This window comes from Aythya ferina, assembly GCF_964211825.1.
Source record: "Aythya ferina genome assembly, chromosome: 11".
In the NCBI taxonomy this organism is placed as follows: Eukaryota; Metazoa; Chordata; class Aves; order Anseriformes; family Anatidae; genus Aythya; species Aythya ferina.
Genome location: NC_140307.1, coordinates 6,263,288 through 6,275,312, shown reverse-complemented (window position 1 = coordinate 6,275,312; position 12,025 = coordinate 6,263,288). Strand labels below are relative to the sequence as shown.

General features: G+C 46.1%; 1 long non-coding RNA gene across 1 annotated transcript; it reads left to right on the top strand.

Moving 5' to 3' along the window:
- Window positions 1-237: 237 nt before the first annotated feature.
- LOC311442504 lies at window positions 238-11,840 on the top strand. Its single transcript, XR_014696692.1, has 3 exons — window positions 238-341; window positions 589-728; window positions 11,605-11,840. It is a non-coding gene; the product is annotated as an uncharacterized lncRNA (long non-coding RNA).
- Window positions 11,841-12,025: the final 185 nt, after the last annotated feature.

The window sequence follows — 12,025 nt, the reverse complement described above, 5'->3', positions numbered from 1 at the left end:
CACTCTGAAATGCAGTAGTAATGAGCCAGCCTGAATTCTGAATTTGAAGATAACAGGAGAGAAGCACGGAGTAACACGCTCACTTTCAGAAGTCACAGGACCATCTGACAGTACAGGTGGTATGAAATGTAGGAGCCTGGCTGTCCCGGGTGGTGGGATGAGCTTCAGTCTCCTGCTCCTTTCCACAACATACCCAAATATTCTCTCCCAATAAACCTCCCTCTGATTTTTTTGTAAGTTGTCTTTGAGGAGTTCCTCAGAAAACAAGGCATATCGTCGTTAGCCAAGCGTTCTCCATGTGAAAGAACACAGCTCCATGGAAAAAAAGGTCTGGAAATCAGGTGAGCACTGAAAACTCCACGTGTCCCACTGCTCTCCAGAGCCGTGGCACTCCCCTGAGGCGGGCAGGCTGCCAAATTAGTGACATGAGCTCGTTAGGGGGAACACGTTCCTGCAGGCCCCATGCTGGGAGTGTGCGAGCAGGCGGGAGGCTGAACGCTTGCCGTGACCCCCCAGCAGCACCCAGCTGACATGGGAACAGGGAAGGCGCCCATTCCCTACCAAATTCTTCCCCCTCCTCTTTCCCAGACATCCTAAGGACCTTACAGAGCCTCTTAGGAGCGTGTGGGCTCCTGGCCCTGGTGAAGCAGAAGCTGCCTGCAGGCAGAGCAACCCCCACTTGGACAGCTCGATGAAGACATCACTCGTCAGGCATCAGCCCTCTGCAGGTAACAAATCTCTTGCCCCTGCTCCGCAGGAATGTCTGCAGTCAGCGCTTGCACCTGAGGCTGTCGTCCTACAAAGCCCTCCCTCCCCACACACATGTGCTGCTTTGGGGATCTGGCCCTGTGTGGAGCCCCAGCCTGGTACCTCCCCGCTGTCAGCGGTGAGGAATGTCAGTGTAGGGCCAAAGGGAGAGGAAGGGAACAAACCTCCCCTGCCAGGCTGTGAGGGTTGGCAGGCTTCAGTCCCACCCCTGGTTCATTGGTCCCTGTCCTCCCTGAGCTGCTCGACCCCGCAAACTCTTCTCCCACCCATCCTGCTCCACTGAGTCCCAGTTCCTACCCTTTCCATCTCCGCCACCATACCATAATAGTATCAACAACAAGGAACGCTTTGGCCTTGTGTTTTTTAATCCCCCCTGGGGGTCACAAAGTGGGCTGGAAGAGTGAGAAAGGATTTATGTGAACGTGAGGGACGTTAGTTCAGGAGGTTAGGCCCGGTCAGTGAGTTAGTGTCCCTTGGTGTCCTGCCACCAGGAGGTGATGAGATGACAACTCGGTCATCCTGCTGTCAGACAGGAGAAAAATGAAGGCGTGTTCAGCTGCAGGAGTGAGGGCTGGCTGTCCTACAAGGGGCTGTGCCTTCCCTACCTTGTGTTATAGTAGGAGATGGGACTGGCTGTGAAGGCTGGCTGAGCTGTTTGGGGGGTTAGGTCCATGTCCAGAGAATTTGGGGTAGTCTGCTCCACCCAGAGATGGGTCATGTTCCCTCATGTAACAAAAATGCAATAATACAGAATATATTTTGCCTTAGAAATTGTATTGCGATAGGTGGTGTGACCCACGTGCTAAGCTTTCTGTCTCTCAGTAGTTTATTCACTTTGTGTTATCAACAAAGGAATAAAAAATTGCTTTTGATCGCTCTCTGCCTAGTGCACTGTGCTGTGCATGGGTAATCTCCCATTCCCACATTATCCTATTGCTGGATTTCAGGTGGGCTCTGCACCCTACTTCTCTACCCAAATATGACTCCAGAAAATTGAGAGTGTGGTTCAGGCTGGGAGAGATTATATCAGTTGGTAAGATTTTAAAGGAAAGAATAATTCCCTCTTCCAGGCAAGGGGAGATCCAGCCACGTTGCAGTGCGGGTCTTTGAAGCACGGTGATGGATTTTTGTTAGTGAGAGAAGCTTCTCCTTGCAACAACAGGAAATATTTCCGCAGCCCTTGCCATGTGTCCCAAAGTATGAAATGCCTCTAGCACATGGGGAGGGTGCTGGAAATAGCAGCATGCAGATCTTCCTGAGAGGGGGAAATAAGTGGACACATGGTAGGCACCAGGCGAGAGGCAGTGATGGAGCCCTTCCAGGGAAAACAATCCTTCGTTAGGGGTCACAGAGCAAACACAGATGTCTTGAATTTTAAGTAGCCAGAGGAAGCAGAGCTGAGCCATCGTGTAGGATGCAGGAGAGGTTTTGCTTTGTGGGCAGCCCCATTGGGATGCTGGCTGCAGCATGGGGCAGTGGTGCCTGTCTTGGGAAGGAGCTCTGGGGACGGCAAGGCATCCCTGCCTGGGATTGGCCGCTTGTCACGGCACCTCAGCTGTCCAGGCTGGCTTTGTCCTGCAGCCTGGGAGCTTTCTGCTCTGTGGTTGCCTCCCCATTCACTGCCACAGTGAATGTTTGTGATTTTGGCTGGAGCTTTTGATAGACAGGGAGACTGTGGCATGGGGGAAAAAAATCAACTTGGCCAAAAGCAAGTCTCATGTATTTATTGGACAGAAGAATTAAGCCTTGATCTGCCATATGCTCCTGGACAATCCCATCTATGCTCACAGCCTTAGAGAGGAAAAAGGACTAAAGTAAATGAAATTCAGTGTGAGTGAGAACTGGGGGCAAGTGCTGAGGAGGGAGCAGATAGGAAATGTCCTTCCCAGGCAAACTTACATCCTATCAGGCTAGCCTCTGCCATGGCATGAATTGCTTATGAGTGACTTAGATAAAAATAAAAGGAAGGCAAGACCCCACAATGATTTAATAATGAAGTCACTGTTTAATTCCTTCTGGGTGAGCAGTCAGGGAGCAGCACTGTGATGGGGTGTATAAGAAAATGGTGGTAGTTCTCCTCCCTCCTGTACTGGCTGCCCAGCATTGTCACCAGCTCTCAATTCACATTGCTTGCATCCTTTGTAGTGACTGAAAAAGAAAGGAAAATGAAACTTAAAAAAATAATATATCTCTATATTATGTATATATCTATATAAAGGTGAGAGATAATATAAAGGTATTGTCCTTTTGTTAAGCGTGCACTTGGAGAGCTCTCAGGAAGGTTTCTTTCTGAAGCTGAGATTGACTGAATTTCTGGAAAGGGAACAGGGATCAGGGCTGCAAAGAGAAATGCTGTGCAACGAGATGTGGAGCAGCTCAGCTCACTGCAATGAAGAGGGACCTGGATGCTGACCTCACTCAGGCTGCAGGCAGTTGCAGGAGGAATAAAAAGTAAATCTGGGCTTATTGCCATGAATAATATGATGTCTTTACATCCTGACCTAATTGTATTAATTCTTCATGGCAAATATCATATGGAAGTGGCTGATTAGTACCTAGCAATGAGACTGGTATTGGCCATCTGGTGCTCCTGGCTCGGAGGAAAAAAAAAAAAAAAGGATGAAATAAAACTGAAAAACATTATAAGAGTCTTTCAAATAATGAATTAGCCAGATTCATTAAATTCCAGTTCAATTTTGTCTCTACTGCCACTCGTTTATGGGCAGGACATAAGGCAGTTGCATGACTGTATCTAGGAGGAAAGTGGCCCCTCCAAGCTGAACACGTGCAGTGAATTAGGGTTATTTTGCAAGTAAGAGACTCCACGAGAAACAATGGAGTCAGCTATGTCTTATCTGACTTACTGTCTGTTTGCCTTTGTTCTGGGTTAATACCCCACCTTCAGTTCCGGAGACTCCTTATCCTGGGAGTGCAGCTCATTTACAGGTGAGATTAATTAGTCAACAGCTCTTCCATCTGTGAATTAAAGCAGGCAGGGAAACTGAGGTACAGGGATCTTTCGTATGTCTTACCTGAGCCTGGCCTGGCAAGGCGGTTGTGTAAATCCTTCCCTTTAAACCTTTCACATCTGGCAGCTCAGAGACAAAAATCTGCCTGTGGTTTTGCTTTGTATTTCCCCCCTTAGTCCTAGGAAAAGGTGATGCCTGAGAATGGCAGTCTATTGAAATGAGGAATTCTTCAGCTTCTCTTGGGGTTTGACAGCAAAGATCTTGCATGAGGTCTACAGAGACTGAGGGTCCTCTTCTGAGGCAGGCAAATTTGATTTCAAATGTTAGGATATTGGGACTTCTGCTGAATAAATTTTTTCTTATTGTTGGAAGAAGCCAGGAAGAGACCAGTTTGGTTTGGAAAACAGGGTGGAAGGCTTGATCTGAGTACAAGAGAGCTCCAGAGGGATGACAAAGTGGCTGGGTTCTCTGGATGGGTGGGGAGAGCAGTCAGGAAACCCGGATTTGAGTCAGTGGCTTCCCTCAGTGTGAGGGTTGGCCAGAGGTGACCTGAGTTGTTCATCAGCCAGATGTCCTTGCTGGACTGGCCGCTTGTGAAAGACCTGGGTGTGCCTGAAGTGCTCTGCAGGGCCTCCTCTTGGAAGGTTTTGGACAAAAAAAAAGATTTAATTTTAAAGTTTTATTTTTGATTACCAGTCTCTTTTCTGTGCTGCACCTGTGTATGCTGAAAACACGTGTGGTGGTGGCAAATTTGTTTGGCTGGTAGGCCACTGGAATGGGCAATGGAAATGTGATGAGGTCCACTTGACTGAGGCTGTAGAGACCGGGTCTGTATGCTTGCGGGATTCTCCCCAGAGTATGGCTAATCCCATGCTAAATTTCTGAAGTCAAGAAATTTTGAAGGCAGCATTGAGGATGGCCAAAAAGTGGTGGATAAACCTTACAAGCGATTGAATTTGTAATTACCCAGGGAGAGGTCAGAGCTTCGCTAGCACACTCTATGCTGCCCAATGTACAGCGAAATACTTGTGTTTTTGACTGGTCAGACCCCGCATGCCCTGTGTTTGGGATGCTCCGACACCTGTGCAGTGTCTGCAAACTCAGTGCCCGTTGTGATGCTGCTTCTTCAGCGAGGTGAAGCTCAGCACATAACATTGTCTTTCTGATGTTCCTCCATGCTGCTTGTTTCCTCTCCTCTGCCTCTTAGCTTCTTGCTGCTCCTCTGCTTCAGCACAGGGTCCTCGATGGGCTCTGTTCCTTAGAGGGTTTCCTGCCCTGGTGTGCTGACCCATGGCAAGCTGTTCCATTGGGCACAGAGATGCTCTTCCAAATCTGTATCTCCAGCTGTGTCCCCAGCTTTGTCCTCTTCCCATATTTCCCTATTCCCCCTCTCTTACCCAACCATACCTCTTCACATTTCTCCTGTTGTACTCCAATCTCCTTTCCTGTCTCCTTTTTGCATCTCCTCACGCCTTCCTCTTTGTGTCACTACCCCTCACATATCCCTCTGCCAATCTTGTCCATGCAGCTGCTGCCTTCACCTAATTACACCTGAACATCAGTGCCTCGTCCTCCCTGAGTGGCTGCAGTTTTGGGGTGCCACGGGCTGCATGGATGCTGTGGGCACAGAGCACAAAGGTGCATCTGCTCTCTGGGGGAGAGCAGCACAGAAATGAGCAGGAGAGCCTTGCTCTTGGGTAGGAGGAGCTGAGTGTCCTTGTCTTTATGCCTGGTTTACTACGTGCCTAATAAACTCTGGGTTTGCTTTTAATTTAAGCCTGCTTTTTCTTTTCCCCCTAATAATTAATGATCAACAACATAACCCAGCCTGGTTGCTCGACAGAGCAGCGCTGCGCTATAACCATGTCCTTCTGAGCAGGTTCCTTATTAAGTGTGCTTGCTGGGTAAACAAATAGGGGGGAGCCTGCTGTGGAGTAATATATTGCCCAAACACTCCAGAATTGCCAAAGGATGTGTGTTCAGAGCCACAAGAGCCATTTGTTGCTGGCCTTACTGACAGATACTCCTGATTGTCCATGCCTTTCTCTGAAGGAGGAGAGGTGGGAGAGCAGCAAGGGTTTTCCTTTCTTCTTTGGGTTTCAAAATAAGCGAGCTGTAGATATTTATGGTTATTACAAGAAGCTCCAGGTTTGTGGTGATGAAGGGGTAGCCAGGTTCCCAAGACATAGCCAGCACCTTGCATTTCCCATTTCAGTGCTGGAGGAATCAATTTGATGATGAAGGATGAAGGCTTAGGAGCTGTCAAGGCTGGGACCATGTCCCCAGTGTTGCTTCACCTTGCCTGGATGGGCTCTTTCCCTGGGTTTTACTTCATTTAGGATTATAACATTGCCCTTTGGTCTCTTACTGTAGATATTAAGCCGGTTTGGGGGAAGTATTTTATGGCTGCGGTTGCGCTGGTGACCCATGCGTGCCTCTTCTTGGGCTGCAGGATTTGTTCTCCCTGTAGGATTTGTTCTCCTGAGGCCATGGGGCAGCCCTGGCAATCTTGCTGCTCAGTGCTGAGAGGCGGCTGTCGGGCTGCGAGCAGCTGGAGCGGGCCTTTCCCGTCTTTCACTTGAAGAAGCAAGCAGCCATTGCACATTGCCCACTTCTGATCACTCACAAAATCTGTCTGTGTTTTGAACCAGTGACCTCCAGGTCAAAGGCTCTGTGCCCTTCTTGGTCCCCAGAGAATAAAGCCTACGGATGTCTGCAAACCACAGGTACAGCCTTGCTGAGGGCTGGCTTTCAGTGGCTGCTTGCTTTTGGAGCCAAGCAAGCAGCTCCTGAGTGCCACCTCATTGTCATACGTTGGCTTTTATACTAGATTTTCATGTTTTAAAACTAACAAAGTGGGAAAAAGAAAGCCACGCACCTCACAATGCTCCAGCTCCTTCATCCTTCAACTTTCCAAATTGTCAGGGCTTGGCCAAAGCTCTACTTGGTGGTGGATCTGATCAGCCCACCATCTCCTGGAGCCCTTCTCGGATATCATCTCACTAAATGTGTGCCACCAGCCTTCCCGGCCTCCTGCCAACCCATTGGACAGCTTTATATGTCAGCTTGTGAATTTATGTTCTGGGGAAGCATCCTTGACAACATGGGCACAGCAGGATGCTCTGATGGGGCCAAACTTGTATATTATGCTTTTTTTTTTTTTCTTTTTTTCTTTTGGATAGGTGGCACAATGTAATGAGCAGTTAGGTGTTATCTCTGCACTGCTTTTTCTGTGACCATCCCCACTAAGGGCAGACTTTTTTGTTCTGGGATCATTCAGTTTTCTGGAGAAGTGGCTCTCCCTCTATTTCCCTTTATGGGGTCCTGATGTCCATTATTAATCTAAAATAAAGGGCTTGAACAAATGCTTTCACCAGATGATTATGGGAAACCTAAAACGTACTGAGCACTGATTCATCAGGGCAAGATAAGATGTGATCCTTTTATGACTGTGGTATGTGGATGACTGATTGCTTTATGAAGATCATGTGATTAATATGAAAGGTAAATTATAATTAATAATGACATTCCATGGGGTGGGAAGGGAGAATTCAGCCAGATGCCTTTCCCACCCCATCCCCATCTGAAACAACACATCTGTGGCAATAGAGCAATAGTGTTAAAAGTATGCCCAGCATGGCACAGTGAGTCTCTCTCTCACACACACACCAAAAAAATAATAATAAAAAAAGAATAAATAAATATATAAAAAGCAAACCACCCACAGGCTTCCATTGACTAAAAATTTGGGAGAAAGATAATCAGCAAGTGACATCAGCTGCAGCTGACGGCACCGTGCAAATATGCATAATTATGCAAGCAATTTGCTTAGCATTGATGGTATCAGCTATGAGGTAAAAACATCCTGGTGCACTGTGGGAAGGTCCATGCAAATCACAACGGGGCCAGTGCTCGCTAACTTGATTTAAAGCTTCACTGAACTGCGGGTAGTCCCTGCAACTGCTTGGCCTCTGGGAATTAGCATGGTTTCTGCTACCTGCATTTTCCATGCATTTGTTACAGCTGTGACCATGACAGGCTAACTCCCACTTCCAAGGATCAGCAGCCTATGCAAATACATGCTTGTATTTATTTGCTTAAAAAAAACAAACAAACAACTTGAACCCCCCATACCTTCCCTAATATATGTTTATTCATTTGTTCCTGTGTTAGCAGGACCCAAATGTATTGTTTTCAAAATATTCTTGCCTCTCTCCAGCAGTTTTACTGCTACCAAATATGTTCTGTGCCCCAGCTCAGCAGTAGGTAGTTATTTAAAACAATACATGTCTCTTATGTGCAGCGCCTTCTCAGAGGTCTTGGCTTGTTCAGGCTTTAACTAGAATTTTGCATGCAAATTTAATGTGTCATTGTGGCGTACTTAGGAATAATTAATATAAAAGGGTTACTTGTAAATTAGAACTAGGGACAGATTTGTGAACTCAACCCCAACAGTGTTTTTCCTTGAAACGCTGGAGCTGATGACAGGTTTGACATGAGAGTGTCAAGTGACATTTACTAGCCAGGAGTATTTATATTTTGGATGTGTGTGGTTGGAGTGTTTTTTTTTTTCCCCTCCCTTTTTTCTGTTCCCAAATTTTGCAGCTGTGCTTTGATTTACACAAAGCGGACAAAGTTGTGAGTTTACAGCATTCCAGTTCCTTCCCTCATTAGGAACCCAGAAAGGCAACTCCAGCAGTCCCTGGGGAAGGGGGCTGCAACACGCTGCATACAATACGAAGGCAGCTGAACCTATCTCATGAAATCTTGGCCAAAATACGGAGAATATGGAAATACCTGGTATGGCAAAAGGCTTTTCTCTGTTAAACATGTCAAAGAAGGTTGTAAATACTTAGGGAGTGCAAAAATCAAGTTCTTTCACTAGCTGACTCCTGACTGCACTACCCTTCTGAAAGCACAATGTAAAAAATTCAGGGGTGGGGGTAGAAATTGGGAAGCTGCAAATTCTCTCTTAAGAGCTTGGAGCAGATCGAAGCCTCTTGTTTCAGGATGCAAACTGGCTTGTTACAGAGGATTTGGGGAAAAAACTCCCTTGGAACAGCTGGAGCCGATCCCCATAGGAGTCAAGATGCAAAGCCAGATGGTCAGGTCTCGTTTGATAATTGTATCTTATTTTTATTATTATTATTTAAATGAAAACATGCTTTTGTTTGTGGGGAAAAAAGAATTGTTACCAGCTCTGCTGTGAATAAACATAATGAAAAAGTAGTTTTTGTATTTTGATAAGTTCACTGCTTAAGAGTGACTCTCATATCACTGGCATATCAAACAAGGAGCTGATCAAGAAGGGAAGGAGTCAGCTCTTTTTTGGCTTGCAGGGTCCAGCAGAAATACAGAGAAAAATAGTTGGTAGTTGATATATCGACCTGTTTTCATTATAACTTCGGTGTTTCTTTCATCTGAAAGAGAAGATATGATACGTCTTGATTAAATGAAATGTCATCCGAGTGTTGAATTAATTACGTGGAACATGGGCAAGGAGTTGGTATCGTATTAATTTGGCTGCTCTGGAGAAAACATCAATAGGCTGTTTGCGAATGATAACTTCATACTCATCTTCCACAAAGGGATCTCACAGCTCTTGGCCAACAATGATGTATTAAGCTTGGTAGAGGCAGCAAAGTATTAAAATCTCTCTTTTGTAAGGGCCAGAATAGCACTAAGAAAGCTTATTTAAGGCTTTTCCTCTGCAGTTTAAAGGCAATGGGAGTTTGATACACAGAGTTATGTAGGACTGACCCCTAAACAAGCCATTAAAGCTTTTCTGTTGCCTCTGTGCTACTAACTGGGTTGTACAGGACTGGCAGAAGACCTGCTAAGAGCAGACCAGGTTTCCATGTTTTTTAGTGCTGGAGTTTTTAAATGAGTTCGAAGTTGTGTCCCTGCTGGTGGCTCATTAAGAGCCAGCCACAGCTGGGCTTTGGCAAAGATCAAGATCATTTTACAAGGCCAGGTTGATTCACAAGTGAGTTGTCACATAATGTTCTCTGGGGAAAGTCAATTATAACTCGGTAGGTTTTGATATGAAAATGCTTTTGGCAGATATGTTCTTTTTAATATGCTCACACATGCTAAAGCAATACCGAAGGTGAGGTGACAGGAAAGGTGAACTCAAGCTGGTGTCTGTTTGAGCAGGGTCATGTTTTGTTTGAGCTGTGCTCAAAGCAAATTTGAGGCTGTCCCCTGGACTCACCACCTCATTTAATGGGTCATTTAGGGCTTGAGACGGGGCTGACTCTGAGACCCAGAACTTTGTAAAAGTGCTCGAAACCTGCCTTTTTGAAAGACCCCATGGGCAGAGATACGATGATTGATCTCCCCGCGACATTGCAGCCCTGATTTGGGTTTTACTAGGGGCAAGGCAGGATAATGGTGCAGGTTCACTGCCTGCTCAACCCTTCACCTTCTCGTAAAGATGGCTAGGGCAGATTCTGTTATGAGTCTAAGCACAGAGCCCTCCCCAGCCAGGTAGCGCATATAAATAGCAGGAATCATTACTGGCAATCGTTGCGTGAGATTTTATAGCGCAGACGTAGTTTTATGGTTATTTATTTTTATGGTTCATTGGATCAAGGCCCCCATTTACTTCATAGCTCTCCAATGTCAACAATTATCAGGCAGCTGCTAATTGGGGCTGGATCAGAATCAGCAGCCTATCGCTGATAATCTCCATGGGTGACATTTCTGACACCGCTGAAATTGATGGCAACAAGCCCAATGGTGCTGAGAAAGCCAGAAAGTTATCCCGTTCCCCCACGTCCATCTTGAATGACAGGTCTGCAGGACTTGGAACCAATCTTGATTTTGGTCCTGATAAAAGCTAATGAAGCATGGAGGAACATCATTAAGTCATAAGCAGTTCTTGCATTAGTGGCTGGATGCAAGGACGGGGATCAGTGTTTTTTTTTGTGTGTGTGTTAGTGGTTATATAACTGAGTAAAGCAGTGTTCTGGAGAACTTGGCCCTTGGATGATGAGGAGAGACAAAGAATAAAGGAGAAAGGAAGAATAACGGCATAATCATAAGAAATGGGGGAAAAACATGAAAGTTTTTGGCAATTTTCATAAATTTCATATTCCTAAAAAAGCATCAAGAAGTTGAAAACAAGCTGTAGACTTGGTCATACTTTGCCTGAAAAAAAAAAAAAAAAAAAGGAAAAAGACATCAGACACAACTTTTGACCTCAAATTAATTTGCAGGCTTTAAATTCCATTTTTCTGTATATTTCCCATGGGACAAAATATCCAAAATGGTGCTACAGGCCCATCCTTGTAGTGGCAGCACCAGACACGTGCCAACGTCACCCTCGCTGTCCCCGCTGCCACCTGTTTGCTTGTCACCCCGTGACAGCTGCAGCGTGGGAGGGCAGGGGCTTGCATCTCCTGCAGGCTCGGGTGGCACATCCCGGCAGTGCCTCTGAGCTCTGCAAACAATTGACATATGTGCACCGGGAAGGGTTTAAAAATGTGCATTTGATGGATTATTTATATATTTTTTTTAGGATATGAGGCTCTTGTTTTGTGGTGGTTTTCTATCTTAGAAACCACTAAATCTATTGCAATCTGCTTGTGCGCTGTGAGGGGAGGTTGCAAACTCCCCAGAACCGCTTCTCACAGCCCTATATTTCACCTTCCTTTTGATTGCTCTGTCATTTTAAGACGTTAGATAATTGGCCATTCTTCTCAGAATCGCTATTATATGTTATTAATAGGGTGGGGGGTGGGATTTATTGTCACAAACTCTGAAAGATTTGCCATCAGAGCACTCGCAGCTCTCGTAAAGGGCAATTCATTTAGCTGCCTCGTTTGATGGATGTAGACTGATCTCTTCCTTCTTACTTTTCTAGGTGTTTGCAATATTGGCAACCTACGTGGGTCCCCTTCGAGGCTGATGGCACCACCAGCTGGTCTCCTCTCTCGGTGATGGAGGCTGGGGTTGGTGCTGGTGGCTGGAGCCCAGCTTGGAGCTTTCCCCTCGTGTGGGTGTGCGTACGCGTCCCTACGGTCTGAGCAAGTCTGTTCCTGCTGGAGAGATCAGTGTCAAAAGTGTATTTTGTAAGAGCTGGCCGGCCTCCCGTTTCCACATTGCTAACCAAAAGCAGTTAGCTGCTTTTTTTTTTTTTTTTTTTTTTTTTTTTTTGAGGGACGACAACGACAACTTTGTTTTTCTGAAGCAGAGCACTGCTCTGTCTCTTCCTTAGCAGGGTGAGGAGCTGAGGGAAGGGAAGATATGCTGCAGAACCCTTGGCACAAGGAGCCCCTCAGGGA